This window comes from Pinus tabuliformis, chromosome X (assembly GCF_031772625.1).
Source record: "Pinus tabuliformis cultivar Carrire ecotype Pingquan chromosome X, CPIR1, whole genome shotgun sequence".
Classification (NCBI taxonomy): Eukaryota; Viridiplantae; Streptophyta; class Pinopsida; order Pinales; family Pinaceae; genus Pinus; species Pinus tabuliformis.
The window spans coordinates 1,095,853,491-1,095,874,888 of record NC_142308.1 but is presented as its reverse complement, the minus strand read 5'-3'; positions in this window follow the sequence as shown (position 1 = coordinate 1,095,874,888).

Sequence of the window (21,398 nt, the reverse complement as noted above, 5' to 3'; positions counted from 1 at the left end):
GAATAAAGGCAAGCAGATTTGGATCTAATTCTGAGTTTTTAAGGGAGCTATAGCTCTCAGGTTAGGGCCCAACCTGAGAGCAATAGATCTCCTCTTCTTGTAGTGTTATTTACCTTTCTTTCCAGCATTGTGTTTCCTTGTTTTGATATGCATTTCAAAGAATACAGTTTGCTGATTTGATTTGGTTAATGAGAATTGCGTAGGACTAGTTTATGGTTAATTCACTTTCAGTTGTTTAGATCAGAATAGGAGGTTTGTAATCCACTGGAGCTCCAAGAAAAAGGTTGTTAGTGTCTTCACTGTCATCTCTGTTTAGGGATTGAGGTGCAATCCATATCAACCACCAAAAAGAACGCAGTATTTTACTTCCATGCAAGCTGCAACATAGTCATTTTCATTGAAGATCCATCCATGCACTTTTGATATTGAACCATACTTCTTCATTTTCACTCCATGCACGACTTCTTTTCTCAGTTTACATTGCTGTTCATAGGTTTATAGCACAGGTAGCATAGGTTAATGAATTCTCGTTTTTGGTGCAAGACATAAGTAATTTGTTTCATTTACACAGCTCCATATCCTTCTACTTCCTTTTTCTTCTTCTTAACCTCTCCTAAAGTCACCTTCTCGACCTCTGTTCAGCTCGTTCACCTTCCAACTCTTTCATTGCCCACATAGCTTCATCTTTTTGACCTTTCATTGATCCCATCCTTCTATCCACTAACCACTTCGTGCACTCTTTCTCTGTCCTATTTCTCTGCCCCTGAGTCATCACAAGCTCCATCTCCACCTTACCTATCCACCCATACCACTCCATCACCTCACCATCACCTAAAACTCCCATGGTAGAGCATCCTGTAGAAGTTAGTAGACTTCTTGTAGAATCCCTGAGTTTCCTGTAGGATCCCCTGCAGACATCCTGTAGAAGCCTGCAAACTTGGTTTCCGAGCATCCGAACATTGTAGACTTCTATAGACTGATGCTAAGGATCCCCTGGGACCTCTCCTAGCCCCCCTGACCTTTCCCAAGCTTTCCTTCCTTTCGCACCACCTCTGCACAACCAAACCCTAATAAGAAACAAAATCATCATCACTCCAACCATTTAAGAAAAAATACAAAAACATGTTCTTTTCAATCAAAGTAGTTTAAGTTCATGCATTTCACATCATTAGAAGTAATGGCATCGTTTCCAGACACTTGCACTCCACCCATTGCATCCTAGAGGTTAAGCTAGTCAGATTAGGGTTAACTAGGGTTTCCATGTTTTGGTTGGCTTTCAGTTTATTTTTGCAAAGTAGATTAATTTCCTCTGAGATAGTCTTCGTCCATCATTTAGCAAGCTTCTTCTGAAAGCATATAGAAGTTGGCTTGAGCCCTAGCGGACTTGTGCCAGCTGACCAAGTGACAGCTGCGACAAGAGCTAGTACTTGTGCATATAGCACCGTCGCTTCCAAGTTTGTACGAACTACCAGGTTGATAAAATTAGAGATAGGAAGCCCCAGGAGTTGTAGCATTATTGCTACAATACTGGAGCTCACCAAGCACCTAATCCAACATTTGTGTTCTGGGGAATCTTGTGAGAGGGACAAGGCCCACCTTCTTCACAAGATTCACCCATTTATTTCATGTCAGTGTGTTTGGTAATTTCCTTTTTGCTGGTACTCTGTTTGGATTATGTAGCATTACCTATGATAATTTCCTTTTGCTGATACTCTGTTTTGTTAATTGCCTGATATCGTAAAAGAACACTTCACCGGTGAATTATAATTGCAGTGTGTATTAGCAACCTGGTTACAGGGGCAGGTGCTGAACATCCTTACCCTGAGGATAGGGTCCTGGTCCTCTGCTAACAGAGCAGCCATTACTTTTTTTTTTTGTCAGATTTGTATTCTTAGTTAACTGCTTTCATTTTATCTTTGCAATATACTGTAACTATTGTAATATAGAGTAAGGAGTTTGACAGAAAACAGAATCGTGTATACTACAACTTTTAATGCTTTTAGAATTAAGTACATACAGTACGAGGTCACCTTTGAAATAAAATGACTTTCCTAGGTTGACAATTTAATGTGGTACTTGACTGTTTAATCAATAAACAATTCAAGTAGCCAACATTTTGGCGCCGTTGTGGGGGAAGGCGACTAGAGATTTTAAAAGCATTAATGATTTCTTTTTAAGAATAACAGGTGCATGAGAGGACGCAGGAAACCTAATTTCGCAGGCGGCAAAGGCGGAGGAGGAAGAAAAACCTTTATTGACGAAATTATCTCAAAGGCTGAGACATCACAGAGGACGAGTTCCCGGAGACCTCAGATCCAGTATTCCTCACAAACAGATCGACAGACGGAGGAAGTACTAGGACCTGAAAGGAAGCTGGAAGTACCAGAATACACTGAGGAACCGGTAGAAGAACCTGAAGAAACAGAAGATATAGAAGATAAAGCAAGCGATTTAGGAAAAAGACCAATGGAGGATAACAGAGCAGAAGGAAGGGGGGAAAACTCACTCTCTACCCTAGAGTTCCCTATTGGGGAGCTCCCGAGGGGAGCAACCCCTATGAAGAACATTCCACTTTCAGTATTACCCAACTTTCATGGGTTATCCTCTGAAGACCCGGATGAATTCCTCTTTGAATTCGATATACTATGTAGGAGTTATGATTATGTGAGCCCTAATCAGAAACTAAAACTGTTTCTAGCAACACTGAAAGGGAATGCGTTAAGGTGGTTTATGAGCTTAGGAGCTCAGGCAATCACTACCTGGGATTAGATTAAAGAAAGCTTTTTGGCCAAATATCAGGATTACTGCCGAACAAGAGAAAGGAAGGAAGAGTTGTTTAAAATGGTTCAGAAGGAGGACGAGAATTTGGAGGACTTTCTGGAAAGACTGCAGTATAATCTGCAGCGGTCTGACCACCCTACTATGAGTAAAGATATTCTGAAAACAATATTGCTGAAAGGGGTACGAGATGACTGCTTGGACATGTTGAATATGCTGGGAAAAGGGGACATTTCCAAGGAACCATTTGATGAAATTATCAACCTCTGCATGAGATGTTCAAGAGGAGCAGTAAGCAGATCAAAAAGCCGAGACAACGTATATTTAAGAGTCCAGAAGTCAGCAAGTGGAGGAGCAACAAGGGCTGAAATAGGTAATTTGTTGGAAGAATTTAAAACTGAGATGTTAAGCTCCTTTGCTTCACAAATTGATGCTCTGCAGGTGAAAAAAACAGGCAGAAGCAGAAGCTGCCCTAGCTATTTTTTGTTCTAAATGCAGAGAAAAGCACCCACTCAGGGAATGCCCACTAGATAAGATACCAATCTGCACGATCTGTGAAAAGGACCATGATACCCAGCAATGCCCCTCTCTGCCGAGAATAAAAGAAGCATTGCAATCAACTGAAGAAGAGGCTGAAGCAGTGTACTTGATGACACAGAGGAGGCAGTGGCCACAAAAACAAGGTATGAATTCTAACACAACATTTAGTCGTTGGAATAATCATTCTCCTTTTCAAACAAATTACCCACCCATGAACCAAATGTAGTACCCACCCTTTAATACGATGAATTTTCTACCCATGCAGCAACCAAATCTTCCTTTTCCTGATCCCACCATATGGAATCCTTGGGTTCCCCAGCAATCGTATTTTAATCAATGCAATCCGAACTGGGCAGCCCATCAGATGCCATTTCCTCAGCATCAACAGTCTCTTTCCTTACCATCCAATACTCCTCTGAATAACCAAGCAATTAGACCACAGCTGCCTGTGCAACCCAACCCCAACCCAAATAACAATAAAGCTCTGCAAGCAATTGATATTCAAAATCAGCCTGTCTCCCCCATGCAATGTAACGATATCCATCTTCACTCAGGGAGAGTTGTTGAACCAATCATTGATGACATTACTGACTCTGATAAAGAGGAAGTTGGAAAAGAAAAACCAGCTAACAATAATGCTGAAACAGTTGAATCAGCATCTAACAACAATGATCAAACAGCGGATCCGCCATTCCCTGAATGTCTGGCTCTCACCAAAACACTTGAGCAACCTGCTTTTAACCTTTAGGCGAACTATAGAATTTATATGTTAAAATTCCACTATTGCAAGCGCTAAGAGATGTTCCCATTTATGCTAGGACTGTTAGAGATATTTGCATAAAAAAACCTGGAAGAAAAACTAAGGACCCCCTCATAGTTCATGTGATGGTTGAGCTGACTGCTTTAATGACAGAAAAAGATCCTCCTGTGAAATATGGTGACCCTGGTCACCCTACAGTAACAGTTCAGGTTGGAAAAACTTTTGTCTCTAAAGTTCTAGTAGATTTAGGTGCTGCAATAAACATTATGACACTTGAAACAGCACAACTGCTGCAGTTAAAAAACTTTATTAGGGAAACTCCAACCATCCTAGAGTTGGCTGATCGCTCTACAATTAAACGTGAAGGAGTCATTGAAGATCTAATAATTTCTGTAGAATCCTGGAATTACCCAGCTGATTTTGTGGTGTTACAAACTAAAACAAAGTTGGGGGCTCATCCACTGATTCTAGGAAGACCTTGGCTAGCTACAGCGGATGCTTTCATCAACTGTAGATCAGGATCAATGACCATCTCTAATGGGCAGGAAACCAAACAGCTTACCCTTTATCCTCATGCTACACCCATGATTAATAATGACAGTTCTGTATGGATAGATTATGAGGATGAAGAAACCCAACCTATCTTGACTGTCGGACAAGCTTTAACTTTCAAAGACTCTACCGAAGATGAATTAATCAGCAGCTTCATTTCTGAACCTTCTTCGGTCAGCCCAGAAATGTATAATCACTTCACTGCAATCTTGGAATCTGAATCTCAGCAGAACCTGAAAGCTAAAAATTTATCTCAAACAATAGTAGGCAGCCCCTCCAAAAGTACAACAATAGAAATTGAGCCTGGCAAAACATTAAATATAAATCCTAACTTAACTGATAATGAAAAACAACAGTTAATAAAGATACTCCGGGAAAATAAAGAAGCATTTGCATGGGATTATACAGACATGAAGGGGATCTCTCCTGAGCTATGCACCCACCGCATTTATATTAAAGAAGGATCCCGCCCAGTCTGTCAACCCCAGCGGCAGATGAATCCCAATCTAAGGGAAATTGTGAAGGAGGAACTTCAAAAACTGTTGAATGCAGGATTTATATACCCTATATCTGATAGTGAGTGGGTTTCCCCACTTGTAATTGTACCCAAGAAAAATGGAAAATGGAGAGTATGTGTGGATTACAGAGCTTTGAATAAAGCCACCCAGAAAGACCATTTCCCTTTACCATTCATTGATCAGGTATTAGATAATTTGGCAGGTAGGAAATTCTTTTCATTTTTGGACGGATTTAGTGGATATAATCAGATTAAGATTGCACCCCAAGACCAGGACAAGACCACGTTTACTAGCCCATGGGGGACCTTTGCTTACAAGGTCCTTCCATTTGGGCTATGTAATGCTCCAACAACATTTCAAAGAGCAGTGATAAGGATTTTTTCTGATATGCTAAATGATTCCTTAGAAATATTTATGGATGAATTTACTCCTTATGGAGTGACTTTTGAGGATGCACTGCAGAATCTTGAAAAAGTACTTAAGCGATGTGTAGAAGCACACCTTGCCTTAAGCACTGAAAAATGTCATATGATGATGAATCAAGGTATTGTATTGGGTCACTTCATCTCATTCCTAGGAATTCAAGTCGATCCAGCCAAAATACAGGTAATTCAGACCCTCCCTATCCCCAAAACACAAACTGATGTAAGAAGCTTTTTAGGACATGCTGGATACTATAGAAGATTTATTAAGAATTTTTCCAAATTAGCTTCTCCTCTATTTGTGTTATTAACAAAAAATGCTGAATTTAAGTGGACTGATGATTGTGAAAAAGCATTTAATGAACTTAAACATTAGTTGTCTACAACTCCCATTTTGAGAGGACCTGATTGGGCACTACCCTTTCATATATCCTCTGATGCATCAGATACTACAATTGGAGCTGTCTTGGGCCAAGAAGAAAATAGTCTTCCCTATGCCATTTATTTTATCAGTAAGAATATGACACCAGCAAAACTGAATTATACAGTCATTGAGAAGGAATTCCTAGCAGTCATTTATGCTATCAATAAATTTCGACATTATATTACTGGCTACACTACTTTTGTGCATACTGATCACTCGGCCATTAAATATTTAATGAATAAATCAGTTACAAATGCTCGAGTTACCAGATGGTTATTATTATTACAAGAATTTGACATCACAATTGTAGATAGGCCAGGAAAAGAAAATGTAGTTGCTGATTTCCTTTCTCGATTAAAAACTGATGAAAACATTCCAGTAGATGATTCTTTTCCTGATGAATATTTATTTGCAGTATCTGCTCACTCACCTTGGTATGCAGACATTGCCAACTATTTAGTTGCAGGAAAATTACCGTCGCACCTATCACACAGGGAAAAAAGAAAGATCATCCAGCAAAGTGCTAGGTACAGCTGGATAAGCGGGTGTCTTTTCCACACAGGAATCGATCAGGAAATCCGGAGATGCATTGGTGAAGATGAAATTTATGATGTATTAAAGGCTTGTCACGATGGCCCTTGTGGAGGGCATTTTGCAGACAAAAGAACAACACACAAGGTACTCAGAATGGGTTATTATTGGCCCTCACTCTTTAAAGATGCAAGGAAATATGTGAAGGCCTGCGATAGCTGTCAAAGAATGGGCCAGCCTAATCACAGGGATGAAATGCCACTCAATCCCCAGGTAATTCTTGAACCTTTTGAGAAATGGGCATTAGATTTTATAGGTCCCATTAATCCCCCATCCAATCAAAGAGTGTACATATTAGTATGCACAAATTATATGACTAAATGGGTAGAAGCTAAGGCACTCCTTAAAGCTAATGAAGAAGCATTACTAACATTTTTATTTGAAGAGATCTTTGTTAGGTTTGGATTGCCTAGAGAACTAGTCACGGATGGAGGACCTCCTTTCAACTCTCATGGCTTCAAAAATACACTTCAGAAATATCATATTAAGTACAAAATGACTACACCTTATCACCCCCAGGCAAATGGGCAGGTAGAAAGCACCAATAAAGTCATAGAAGCCATCTTGACAAAAACAATAAAGGAGAATAGAAGGGACTGGTTTCAAAGGTTGCCCGAGGCATTATGGGCCTATAGAACTACTTGGAGGAATACTACGGGCTTTTCACCTTATGAATTAGTTTTTGGAAAAAATGTTGTTTTCCCTGTAGAGTTTGAAATCAAAACTTTAAGAACTGCTTTAGCTGTTAACCTTGAATTGACTGATGCACAGACAGCCAGGTTGCAGCAGCTTCAGGAATTGGACGAGAATAGACTGGATGCCATCCATCAAACAACCATGATACATCAACAAAGAAGCAGGTGGCATGACAGAACCATCAAGCAAAAGCAGTTCCAGAAAGGTAACTGGGCTCTACTCTATGACTCCCGTTTCGAGAATTTCCAAGGTAAGTTAAGAACAAGGTGGTTAGGGCCTTATGAAGTGGATGCTGTTTTTCCAAATGGGACAGTCAGACTTTTAACGATTGATGATAGCAGAACACCACTACTAGTGAATGGGTATCGACTCCATTTATATCAGCGGCCTGTTTCTAAAGAAGATTTTAAAGCTACTTGCATGGCAATTAGACACTATGCTTCCCTAGGGGAACTTGCTGTCCCTCAAGGCACTTAAATTTCTATTTATTTATGCATTTTTTTTAGATTAGATATTCTTTTCAACTAATAATCCCTGCCAAGGGTTGCCATATTACATTTCATTATTTTGCAGATTTTAGCTTTGGAAAATGGCTGAGAACAAAAGCTTCAAAGGAATCACTTTGCGGACTTGGGAATCCCGTTGCTGCAACACCATTTCCCGTTGCTGCAACACCATTTCCCGTTGCTGCAACACCATTTCCCGTTGCTGCAACACCATTTCCCGTTGCTGCAACACCATTTCCCGTTGCTGCAACACCACTTCCCGTTGCTGCAACACCATTTCCCGTTGATGTAACATCATTTCCAGTTGCTGCAACACCAATTCCCGTTGCTGTAACATCATTTCCAGTTGCTGCAACACCAATTCCCGTTGCTGTAACATCATTTCCAGTTGCTGCAACACCAACTCCCGTTGCTGTAACACCACTTCCCGATGCCGTAATGCCTTTTTCAGTATTTCTCTCATTTATAAAAGCACCAGTTTCTCCACTTCAGCTCCCAAAGAAACAAATTATTATTTGCATAAAACATACCATTTCCTACCAAAAGAACCAGCCATACACTATGATGATTACAATTCTCCACTATTACTTCCCGTAATTACAAAAAAATCGCTGGTATTCTCATACTTTTAGACCCAGTTTAATCATTATGGATCCAGCAAAAGACAAGACAAGACTTTTCGACGCAGCAACCAAAAAGGTAAAACATAAAGGTACGCATGATTATGTATGGACATTAAATAATAGTTAATGTGGAGACGTTGATAGGACTACCGAATAATTGTACTTCCAATCATATCACTTACTCGTAGCTTTTGGGGGGGGGATTACCAAAGCGTTGTCATAATTGTATAGCACGCCAACTGCCGCCGCCCTTAACTCTCCCGGTAATATGTAAAAGTCATCTCATCATGGCATGTTACCATTTGCAACGATTTACTCTTGACTGAACTCGGAAGCTCGGCTCTGAACTGAGAATTTTCACTGAAACAGCAGCTATGGGAGGAAATCTCATCACATACGAACCTGGCACAACAGCACTTCTTGAGCTCTATCCCGAGGCTTATCAAATCTTCCTGCAAGCGGGATGGCTAGATTATTTTAGGAGACTTCCAGACTTCGACGCACAACAAGTCCTCGAGTTTGCATGCAATTTAACAGAGGGGTTTTCTGTCGTTCAGGGAGTTCAAATTCCAGTCACGGAGGAAGTCATAGCCCAAGTTACTGGGCTACCAGCTAATGGCACGCGGTGGTTCAGTAGGAAGCACCTGATCCTCAATGCGCAGCAGGATTTTCTTCAACCAGGCGAGCAGGTGGAACCCAAGGGCAGAGGCGTAGCACTTCAATCACTGCCTCAACCGTGGTCAAAAGTTGCTGAATTTGTAAAGCAATACCTGACGTGCGAAGGCCGGTACCAGGTAATTTACCAGCACGATTTCGTCTTGTTGAATCACTTGAGGCATGGTCAGTTGATAAATATGCCATATTATCTATTGGGATGTCTTAAAAATATGTCACGTTACACTGTCAACGCAAAGCGTCCGCTCCATTCCTTGAAACACCACCGTCTAGCTCAATTATTGATAAATAAGGGCCTTGCCTTAAATAACCCCCCTCCCCTCATTAATCCCCACCAAGAGGCAGAAATCCCTCAGCCAGAGCAGGAATTTCCTCATCAGGAAGAGGAAATTCTTCACCAAGCTGAGGACATACCTCAGCAGGATGAAGAAATCCCTCAGCAAACAGAGGACATTCCAGAGCAAATTCCCGAAGAAATCCTCCAGCAAATGCCCCCACAAGTTGCTGAAAATGTACAATCAGCAGTAGAAATACCCACGGAAACAACTCCATCCCCCAATAAAACCGACCCATCCGTTCCTATACTTGGTATTTCTACCGATGACTCTGATGATAACATCCCTATTACCCTTCTCAAATGAAAGATACAACAGAAAAATGAAACCCCACCGAAAAGAAGAAGAACTAGGGCTTCAGCTAAAGCAGCTGCTATTTCCGCCACTGCCCCTATTTTAAAGAAAGCCAGCCTGAAAAGAAAAATTTCTGAATTCCCTGCTTCACTACCCAAGCAAAGGACTCGGTCGTCTGTAATAGCTGAATCCACTAGCCACACCCTCCCCAGCTCCCCACCCATCATGTTAAAACCCCGTACTCCCACTAGCCCTGGAAACTCCTCTACCTCACCTTCGGGGGCTGAGATGCAGAGTGTTCACAGTGTCGTGACATTATCTTTTGAGGCAGCTGTCACACAAGAACCAGCTGCCGACACCCAAGGTAATATTGGCCAAGTGGCTGCAACACAAGAAACAACCACTACCCCACCAGGTGACACACAAGAACCACCTGTTGGGGGTATAAATGTTCAAATCAATGTTGAAACACAACCTTTGCCTCCACTGAAACCTGCCGCTCCACAAGTTCAGCCTACCATATCTGCCCTGCAGGAAGAAATTGAATTTCTGAAATCCCAAATTCAGGATTACCAGGAGGAAATAATAAGGGTCAAGGAAGCTTATCAAAATGAACGTAACCTGCACATTTTAGCACGGGTAGCATCTGTAGCGGAGAAGAGTAAAGAGAATGAATATATGTGCGCCAATTGTGGTGAGATATACACTCAAGCAGGATACAAGGTAGTTGCAGAATCAATGACTGGAGTCATCCCAGAACCTCCTGCTGTTGTAGTTGAAATGAAAGAACTTGCTACAGAAGCAAAAACAGAACCACCACAACCCTCTGCTGAAACAGAGCAACCTGCTGCAACACAAGAACCAGCAGGCCCTCCAAAAACGGTGCAAGAGCAAACAGAGCAACCGTCTGCAACACAAGAACCAGTAGGTTCTCCAGAAACTGTGCAGGAGCAAACAGAAGAACCGGCTGCAACACAAGAACCAGTAGGTTCTCCAGAAATTGTGCAGGAGCAAACAGAAGAACTTGCTGCAACACAAGAACCAGTAGGTTCTCCAGAAACTGTGCAGGAGCAAACAGAAGAACTTGCTGCAACACAAGAACCAGCAGGTTCTCCAAAAACTATACAGGTGGAAACAGAGCAACCTGCTGTAACACAAGAACCAGCAGGATCTCCAAAAAGTGTAAAGAAAGAACTAGAAGGACTTGTTGTAACTCAGGAATCAGCGGGGAATGAAGAAGAAGACATAAAGTCACCACGGCCTACCCAAACTGTTATGGAACAAGAAAAAGAAGCTTTGGTTGTTTCACAGGAATTAGCAAGGAATGAAGAAGAAGACATAAAGTCACCACGGCCTACCTAAACTGTTATGGAACAAGAAAAAGAAGCACTGGTTGTTTCACAGGAATCAGCAAGAAATGAAGAAGAAGACATAAAGTCACCACGACCTACCCAAACTGTTATGGAACAAGAAAAAGAAGCATTGGCTGTTTCACAGGAATCAGCAGGAAATGAAGAAGAAGACATAAAGTCACCACGGCCTACCCAAACTGTTATGGAAAAAGAAAAAGAAGCATTGGCTGTTTCACAGGAATCAGGAGGAAATGGCGAAGAAGACATAAAGTCACCCCGGCCTACCCAAATGATTATGGAACAGGAAGAAGAAACATTGGCTGGAAATGGAAAAGAAGACATCGAATCACCCCGACCTACTCCAATTATCACAGAGCAGAAAATTCTTGTTGATGCCTTTACACAAACTGAACCTCCCACTGTCAGTGATGCATGCATAGAGACCGCTAGTTTTCAAGAATTAAAAGGAGAATGGTGGAGAGAATATGAGCTGTCACAAGGGAAAGCATTCCAACAGCAAAAGGGAATCTGGTTCAGTTATGCATATAAGAATTGGGAAGCACTTGAGTAGTCTAGAGCTCAGTACAAAGAAATTAAGGAACTAAAAGCTAGACTGTCCCAGATTTTTGAGTTAGTTCAAAGAATACTTGCTACAAGAAAACCCTCTTTCAACTATGCAGCAATTTTGAGGGAACGACCAACATTCTTACAGATAAAGGCAGTTAGAGATGGTAGACCTTATCAGGTGATTACATCAGAACAATTTATTGAAACCTTTGCAGAGGCACCCAAAAATGATCAGAATTTGCTGTGTGAGCTTTATCTCCACAACGAAGCCATGTCTGAAGACAGAACAATGAATATACTCCCTCTTGTTGGTGACATACAACTCAGAGCTTTCATTTCCTTTCTAGCCAACCAACTCACTTGGCAAAACGCCTTCATCTCAGCACAACATAATGAACAAAACTGCCTCCTTTGGATTAGGGCTGAACCTCAAAATGCAGCTACTTTCATTGCACAACACCAAAGAATGTTAAGTGAACCTGGAATGACTGATCACATTAGGCAACTACAAGCAGTGGTCTTGCGAGATTGCCAACACTATGTGAGAACGAAGGCACCTTTGGCTATTAAAGCCAACAACCTATTCTGGGAAAACTGTCCCAAGGAAAGGCAGGAGTATCATCCCTATAATCCACCTAATCTACAGGTAGCAATTTCAAGGGTACCTTACTATGTTAGATGTATGGAACAATGTGCTGAAAAATGGATTGGCTACAGATTTAAATTTCCTCTCTTATGGTTATCTGGTCAGCAATACAAGGGTCAGTTTGGATTATCCAAAAAGGAAGAGGTGGCAGCATGGAGGCAACTACAGACTGTCTGTGGGTTCAGAGACAAGTTTGATAACACTTTCTATAGCTACTGTCTCAGTAATTTACACTGTTCATCCCAGTACTGCGACTCAGATTCAGAGTAAGCATTGCATGAGGACATGCAACCCTTTCAGTTGGGGGGGATGTTAGGACTCCAAATTGACCATTTTTGACCTTGTATTTTTGCTATAATATTACCCTTTTTCAGTCCATAAGTTGAAAGCTTTGATTATATAATGACCCAATCATTCCAAGGTATGAAGTAACTCTCTGCATTACTATATGTTTAATTATTCATTACATATTCATGTTATCTTTATAATTATCTTTGGAGAAGTTAACCAAGTTGCTAAGTAACTGTTGAACTGTCTAAAGTCTGCAGAAATTATAATTCGTAGTTGCTGCAACACCAGAAACAACAACTACGTAGTTGCTGCAACACCAGAAACAACAACTACGCAGTTGCTGCAACACCAGCAACAACAACTATCTAAAGCAGGGAAAATGTTATACCGGAAAAGACAAACAGCAACTATCAGAAGTTCGGCAGAGTTCCATGCTGACACAACACGACCAACAACTGTCCAGAAAGGGTAAAACATGGTTACAGTTGCTAAAACACCAGGAACAACATGAGTTTACTAAATCAGCAACAATGAAGCGGCAAAGGATAGTACGAGGATTCCAAGAAGACGGTTGAAGTTTGTTTACCAGCTGTGTAACAGTAAGAGACCAAGAAGGAATACACAGTCACACTGTTGTAATGGCATCCTGTAACAAGGATGGATTTCTTATTTTTGACAAAAAGGTTTAACTGAATGAACTATGATGGTCTATTGTAATAGATGTCTCCTCTATAAAGAGGAGACATCTACAGTAGAAAAGGGGGGAGAAAAAGGAAACAAGTTGTAAGGGAAATTTTGAAAGACAAACAGCAAGTCTGAATCTTCATTGTAACTGGACATTTTGGCAGATGAATAGAAGATTGTTCTGAGCACCTAATCCAGCATTTGTGTTCTGGGGAATCTTGTGAGAGGGACAGGGCCCACCTTCTTCACAAGATTCACCCATTTATTTCCTGTCAGTGTGTAAGTGTGTTTGGTAATTTCCTTTTTGCTGGTACTCTGTTTGGATTCTGTAGCATTACCTCTGATAATTTCCTTTTGCTGATACTCTGTTTTGTTAATTGCCTGATATCGTAAAAGAACACTTCACCGGTGAATTAGAATTGCAGTGTGTATTAGCAACCTGGTTACAGGGGAAGGTGCTGAACATCCTTACCCTAAGGATAGGGTCCTGGTCCTCTGCTAACAGAGCAGCCATTACTTTTTTTTTTTTTTTTTTTCAGATTTGTATTCTTAGTTAACTACTTTCATTCTATCTTTGCAATATACTGTAACTATTGTAATATAGAGTAAGGAGTTTGACAGAAAACAGAATCGTGTATACTACAGCTTTTAATGCTTTTAGAATTAAGTACATACAATACGAGGTCACCTTTGAAATAAAAGGACTTTCCCAGGTTGACAATTTAATGTGGTACTTGACTGTTTAATCAATAAACAATTCAAGTAGCCAACAGTAATCCTAAAATCACATCCAGGATGGATGAAACTATATCTAGGGTTTTCTATGTCGTTCACTCGATCTTCTATTGAGTCTAACCATGCGAATAAATGAGCTAGAGTCAAACATGGTAGACACCATTTGATCATCAGCCAATGATGTAAGCCATTAAGAGATGCGAGAGAAACCAACGTTGACGTTAATGGATCTCAAGATATTTTAGTACAATCCACATGATGTGAATGAATGAGTTGAAGTCAAACACCACTCAAAATTTTTTGATCGAAGGCCAATGATGAAAATTTGTCGCCGAGAGCGAGGAAACTTGCCGTTGATGTATACAATCCCCAAGATACTGAAGGGAGTTTCTTAAGTCAACTTCTTGGATAAGGAGTTGATATTGACATGGAGTGACCCATCACAGGAGGGCCTTAATGTATCCCACATCAACGACATGAAACAGGTATCATGATTTGAGACAAAATGATGTTGATGTGGAACTAGTTCAAGAATGAAAGACATGAAATAAAAGCTTAAAGTTATCGTAGCAGATATCCATTGAATGGTTTCTCTTGAACATATTGACAACACTAAATGGAGTTGGCACCATTGACCCAAAACCGAAAGTGGAGACTTTGATATGGTGTGATGAACCAAAAGACAAACAAATTTCCCAACCCAACAGCCATAGAGATGAAGTGGAAGAGTGTCATGTTTAAGAGATACTCACTGTCATTAATATGTAGAGTACCTTGTTTTCCCAATTCCCCCAACCATTTCTGGGCAGTACCACTTTATTTTTAACAAGCCTTAGAGGCTAACATATGCTTGATCTGTAAGTTCATCCTTTGGATGAATCACTCTAAGTATTTTTAAGGAACCTTGATAAGGAGTGGTTTGGTCCTGTCATGTTCGATGATTCCATCACTATTTGATGTTTTTACTAGTCCAGCGAAAGTGAAACTCGACATCTTTTTCATGTTTAGAGGGTTTGAAAAAGAGGCAAAAAATAAAAACTCAAAGGTCCCTTTTCGTAAATAGTCCCTTAAGTCCAAAAAGGTAGAAAACGATAGTCAAAAGAACCTCTTAGTCATGATTGACTAAGGTATTCCCTTTTCATAAATAGTCTATCTCAGTTCAGAAAAGGGTTAAACTTATACTGAGAAGACATATTTTTCATTTACTTTAATGAGTTTGAAAAGACAAGTGCTCAAAAATATTTTCATATTTTGGGAGTCTGAAAAGAGCTTAAAGAAGACTCCAGGGAGTTCCTTTTTCGTAAGTTTACAAAGCCCGAATAAGTGATAACAATGTTCTCTTCGGTAAAAATGATTTGTTTCGATTAAAATTACATAAAATCCATCAAACAATTGTTAACCTACTCAGATCATCACCAAAATATTAAAAATACCTTATTCATGTTAAAATTGAGTTACATTTAGGGTAAAACAATAAAATATTAATAAAATGATTGTGAAAATGACCATAAATAAACAAAAGAGTAATTCATTTTTACCATTTCACATTTTACCTTTGAGCAATAAGAATGCCAATATGTCCTTGCCCAATGGCTGTTTCTTTGGCATATTGTCAAAGTTTCACCATTTAAATCATTGTCTTGTTGAATGTTGTTTTATTATTTTGTTTTATCTTTTCCATTATTTCTTCCTAACTAATTTGTGGTACAAATTCATATACATTTGTGGGCTCAAGTTTCCTCACCAATTATTGCATCATTTACATAGTATAATCCCTAATTAGGTATTTGAAAACTTGTTGGCATTATGATTCAGGTGTTGTCCTTGATGGCAAACCCATTCAGGTGATAAATCAAGAAGGACGCAGGAAATATGTTCAGAAAGTGCGTCCCCGCAGGTATACCATACAGAACCCGCGTCCAGGGACGCAGGCAGCCGTTCAGGAGGTGCGTCCGCCCAGTGCACACATTTCAAGGCAGAGAAAAGCACGTGGGGGTTTCTTGTGTGGTATCTAGCCGACGGTTTTGTGTTTCTATGGTGTCGGCTCGTGGTTTTGTTCCATGTTTTGGGGAGAAGCTTGCCTATATAAAGCAAAGGAGTTCATTTGGATTAAGCATCATCTTGGTTGAATATCTTTTGGTGAGATCTAGTCCAGATCTATGAAGGCGAATCTTCTAATGGACTATGATCTCTATGGCGCATGATCAGATCTGTGGATCTGAGTGTTTGGGTTGGTTCTGAAGTCCTCATATCTTTTATATCTGAAGGGACGCAGGTTCAGTGAAGGGAAAGTGCGCCGGGACGCAGTACAGTAAAGGATCAGGTGCGTCTCTGAGGCAAAGGACGCGGCGCGACTGTGTTATTGGGTGCGTCTCTGAAGCAAAAGACGCGGCGCGATAGTGTTTCTGAGTGCGCCGGTCGCAGCAAAGCATAGAGGAACAGTGCGTCGGCACGCAGAACAGTGGAAGGTAGACTGCGTCCAGTCGCAGGTCACAGAAAGAAAATATGCGTCCCTGTCTTAAGATGATCTGTTGACTGTATATTTCTGTTCATAAGGTGTTCTGGGTTATTTCTGTAATTACTGATCTGATATCTGTAGTGGACTGTATCTGTTGTATACTTGTTGATCATTTGATTCTTCATGAAAAGAAGTAGGGGGTTGTAGCTCCCTTCCAGGAGAGACTGGAAAACGAGAGAGAGTTGTAGCTCTCTGCAGGTTGCAGCCTGCGTGCTGGTAAAGGACTGCACCAGTACAAAATCATTGTAAAAAGAATTTCTTGAAAGAAGATAGAGACATATTGCAGCAGGTGGTTTTCTCCCGCATTGGGTTTCCACCTTACATCTTGTGTTCTTTGGTGTGACTGTCTATTTTCTTTATTCATGCTCATTATTTTATGGTACTGATATACAAGAATAATTCAAAAGATCAAATAAGGAAGATTTGGTAAATTGCTTGATAATACTGATTCACCCCCCCTCTCAGTATTATTTCCAACAAAACTATGTTAACAATTGTTTCTTGTTTTGATGATGTATTAGCTAGCATGACAAGTCTTGGGAAAATTGCTTTTGTATGCTTTCATTTAGTCAATATACAAGACTCTCAATGTAATATCTAATTATTAAGGAAAATAATGGAATACATATTTATAAAAAAACACAAAGATATAGTAAAAGTTGACTTTTATTAATAAATGGAATGTGCTAAAACTATAAAAATCCTGGATCACAATGCCAAATCCCATGATTAGTTTTGGATCATTTCTTAGCATCTTAACTTGATATATTGTTAGTCAAGCTCCTTGTATTAAATTATTCCTAAAATCCTTGGTCATCCACTGATCCTACTCAACCCAAAACCACATGTTGATGATGTTGGTTCCATTTCCATTGAAAATGTTAGCTATTTATTTACATATTAGGGTAAATGATTGTTCCTAATGCATGTGCTTCCCATAATTATAATATTGTCAACCATGTGGCATGTATGCTTGAGAGGTTTTGCAAAATTTCCTCATGCAACCCAAAGCCTTGTTAACCATAATGAGTGGGTTAGATCTATAAATAATGAGTCTCATAGCTATTGACACAAACATAAGTTAGTATTGGCTCTCTCATTAGATTGTATTGGTTGCACTTTGCAAAGGTGTAGCTAGTAGGAGAACTAACCACTAAGCGAAGAGCATCAATGACAACCTCTGGGCATAAAGAGAAGGCTCTGCTAAAAAGGTGTCCAACACAAAATCTGAATCAATTTTCCATTGCTAAAAAGTTGATTCGAGATATGGAATTGATTTTGGCCAGTTCACATAATAAACAAGAAATGTTAGTTCACACAATAAGCAAGAAATGTTTGAGAATAGTAAGCTTTAATTTTTAAATAAAAATAAAATAATTTAATTTAATTTAATTTTTTTTATTTTGAATTATTTTAGTAATATTAAATTCTATATAAATAACTTTTTTTCCAAAACCATCTACGATTCCGTTGATGGATAATTCCATTCCAAGTTTCATTTTCATTGATGAATTTCCATTTCTTATAACTTAAATCACTTCCTCAAAAAATGGAGCCATCAAAATTATGATTCTGTTTACATCTCCACTTGGAAGCATGTTTTGACTCATAATATTTTTTATTTTTTATTTTTATTTTATTTTATTTATTTATTTTTATTTTTTCAGAAAGAAAAAGCATGATGTATTATATAAGATATATAATGGACAGATACATTTTACAGATAGATCTTCATAGGGGCTATTTTAGCCGACTTTGGATTTTCAGAAATTGACCAGCCCATTGAGCTGACACAAGTTGCTGTCAAAAAAAGCATGATAACCAGATACATTGCTAAAATAGAAGCATAAAGATCTCTCCAAAGAGAGAAACAATATTCAGAAACTTGTTCAAGGAGATTCCAAAATTGCTTCAGGCATAATCAGAGCTGTATGGAAGAAAAGACCAAAAAAACTAAAGCCAGATGCAAAACTAAAAACAAAAGGATTTGAAATTAAGAGCCTGGCAAGGAAAAGTCCTGGATAGAGAAAATTTCCTTGCCATATTTTACCTTCATGTACCATATACCTTGCTCCAAAAGGAGACCTTCCTTTGATAAGGTATCTGCTTGCTGATTCTGTGATCTGAAAATGTGCTGGATGGAGCATCCATCCAATTTCTTCCAAAGGAACCTGATTCTGTCCAGCCAACCTATAAGGAGAGGGCTGTTGATGTGGCTCTTTCCTGCTACAAAATCAACCATGACTTTTGAATCTCCAAAAATTGACACAAACTGAATGTTAAAGAAACGACAAAAGGATAAAAGGCCTGCAAGGGCCATCGCCTCGGCTTTACTATTCGTGCCCTTTCCTCCATTCCAGGCAATGAGAAATTGATCTTTTTCATTTATGATAATGTGAATGCCACAACCACATGTGCCATTCTGAGCAGCACCATCGAAATATGCTCTTGGAAGCATTGAGTGATTTTGTACTTGCTCCTTCTGATTACACTTTTTTTGCTTTTGTGGTTTCTGTGGTAAAGAGTCATAAAGAGCAATGATGCTTTGAAGAGTTCCCATAAAAGGCTCTTTACTGTCATTAAAGATAGCTTTGTTTCTCCATTTCCAAATACACCATAGAGCAATGATAATAAGAGGCCTCCAGGATTCCTTTTGCCCATTCCACCATAGGAAAGCTTCTTTAGTAGAAACATGAGAGATATGAGGAAATTTATATAACTTTGCTAGATCTTTCCATATTTGTTGAGTTATACGGCAGTTGAAGAACATGTGGAAATTGCTTTCCTCATCTGACTTGCATATAAAACAGAGACCTGGGCCATGCCAACTCCTTTTTTTCAGATTCTCCCATGTTAAATTTTTATTGTGGAATATGAGCCAGGAGAATAGAATCGCCTTGGAAGGACATCTCGATTTCCAAAAGGCTGGTGGGAAAATCGGCCTTGGTGGATCATTCTTTATCCCAATCAGATTCTGATATATATCCTTAACACGAATCAAGGAGGTTCCTTTAAAATCCTTCCAAATAAGGATATCAACATCCCGCGTACAGAATATGCCACAGTTCCTCAAAGAAGTTCTGAGATTTCTCCATTGCCGAGCTAAGAGATCCGACATCCCCATACTGTCCGCCTCTTTCCAAAGAGGGAGAGGGCCCTGCCATTCAACTATTAGTTTGTCCCAAGTGAAAATTCCTTTTCTATGGAAAAAATTTAGGAGGGATTCAGGCGGGATGATTTCCTCCTGTCCACCCAGGAATGGATCAACTCCAATGAGAATCCGGCTACCAGATTGAAAGCTCCAAGTTAAGTTGCTTAAAAAGTACTTTTCAACCTTACAAAAACACAAGCATATTGTTGACCCATAACTGGATCCAATCCTCCCCAGTGTATACCAGTAAGAGATATCTTTGCTTGCCATGTATTTCTTTTTTATTGTGTTTCTCCAGGGGCCTTCTCCATAAATCCCTCTCCACAGTGATTTGCATAATAGCGCCTTACCAAAACCTCGCAGGTCCAACAGGCCCCATCCACCTAATTTCTTCGGCCATGAAATATCAGACAATTTAGATAAATGAAATTTCCTTTTTTCTGATTGGCTGCCCCATATGAAGTTAGCAGTTAACTTGTTCATCTTCTTTATAATGCTTGCAGGAAGAAAGAATAAATGGGCCCAAAAAATAGCTAGTTGTGTTAGAACTGACTGAGATAAAACAACTCTTCTAGCCATTGATAGGCTTTTAAATTCCCATAACGATATCCTTTTGTAATACCTATATATTAGCCATTGCCAATCCAACTTTGAGTAACCTTTTGCTTTTAGTTGGAAAACTAAATATTTTATTCCATGCCTTATGGAGCGCGCCTCTATTCCAAAGAGAGAAGATAACCAATCTACTAAATCCATGCAGACATCATTATGGAGAAAGACTGACTTATGTTCATTAATTTGCATTCTTGTGGCCATTTGAAAACATCTTAAGATGTCATTTAAGAATGTCCAGGTGAATCTGCATAACATTGCAAAAATGAGTATATCATCCATGAAAAGGTTGTGTGAGATATAATTGCTTCTGCAGATCCTCAGAGGCTAGCACCTTTTTTCACTAACTGCCTTGTTTATATGGAGACTAAGAGTATTCATTGCCAATATAAACAATAGAGGGGAAAGTGGGCATCCTTGACATAGTCCCCTTTTAGTTGGAAAATAAGAGGATGGTATCCCATTTATTATGACTGCATAGTTCACCCTCTCAACACATGCCATGATCCACTCTATTATTTTTGCATTGAGACCAATCTTTGCAAGTAAGCATCTGATGAAGCCCCAATCCAAGCAATCGTATGCCTTTCGAAGGATAACTGCTTCGGCTGCATGGAAAATAAGCTTTCTTGTGTGTTTGCAACAACGTCCAAGATATTTCTTCCTTTTAAAAATCCATGTTGATCCTTTGTTAGAAAATTTGATAAAGTCACCTTGATTCTTTCAACAATAATTTTTGAGATGATTTTGAAAGAAATGTTACAGAGGGATATCGGCCTGAAATCTTGAAAAGATTCTGCTTCCCCTTTTTTTGGGATGAGGGCAATTAGAGTTGAGGAGATATTCTGGTGAATACTTCCTGATATTCTGGCACCTTCTACCATCCTTAGCAAATCGTGTTTTATGAAATCAAAAAAGTGGATGAAGAACTCAATGGTCCAGCCATCTGGGCCTGGAGATTTATCCCTCTTGAAAGATCTCATTGTTTCTAGCAGTTCTTCCTCCGTGATTGGCTGAAAGAGATGCTCATTTTTTTCATCATCAAACATTTTTGGAAATAAGTCGATGCCCCATAAGATGTCCTGGATTCTGCAATCCTCTGATCTCTTATAATGATTTTGAAAGTAT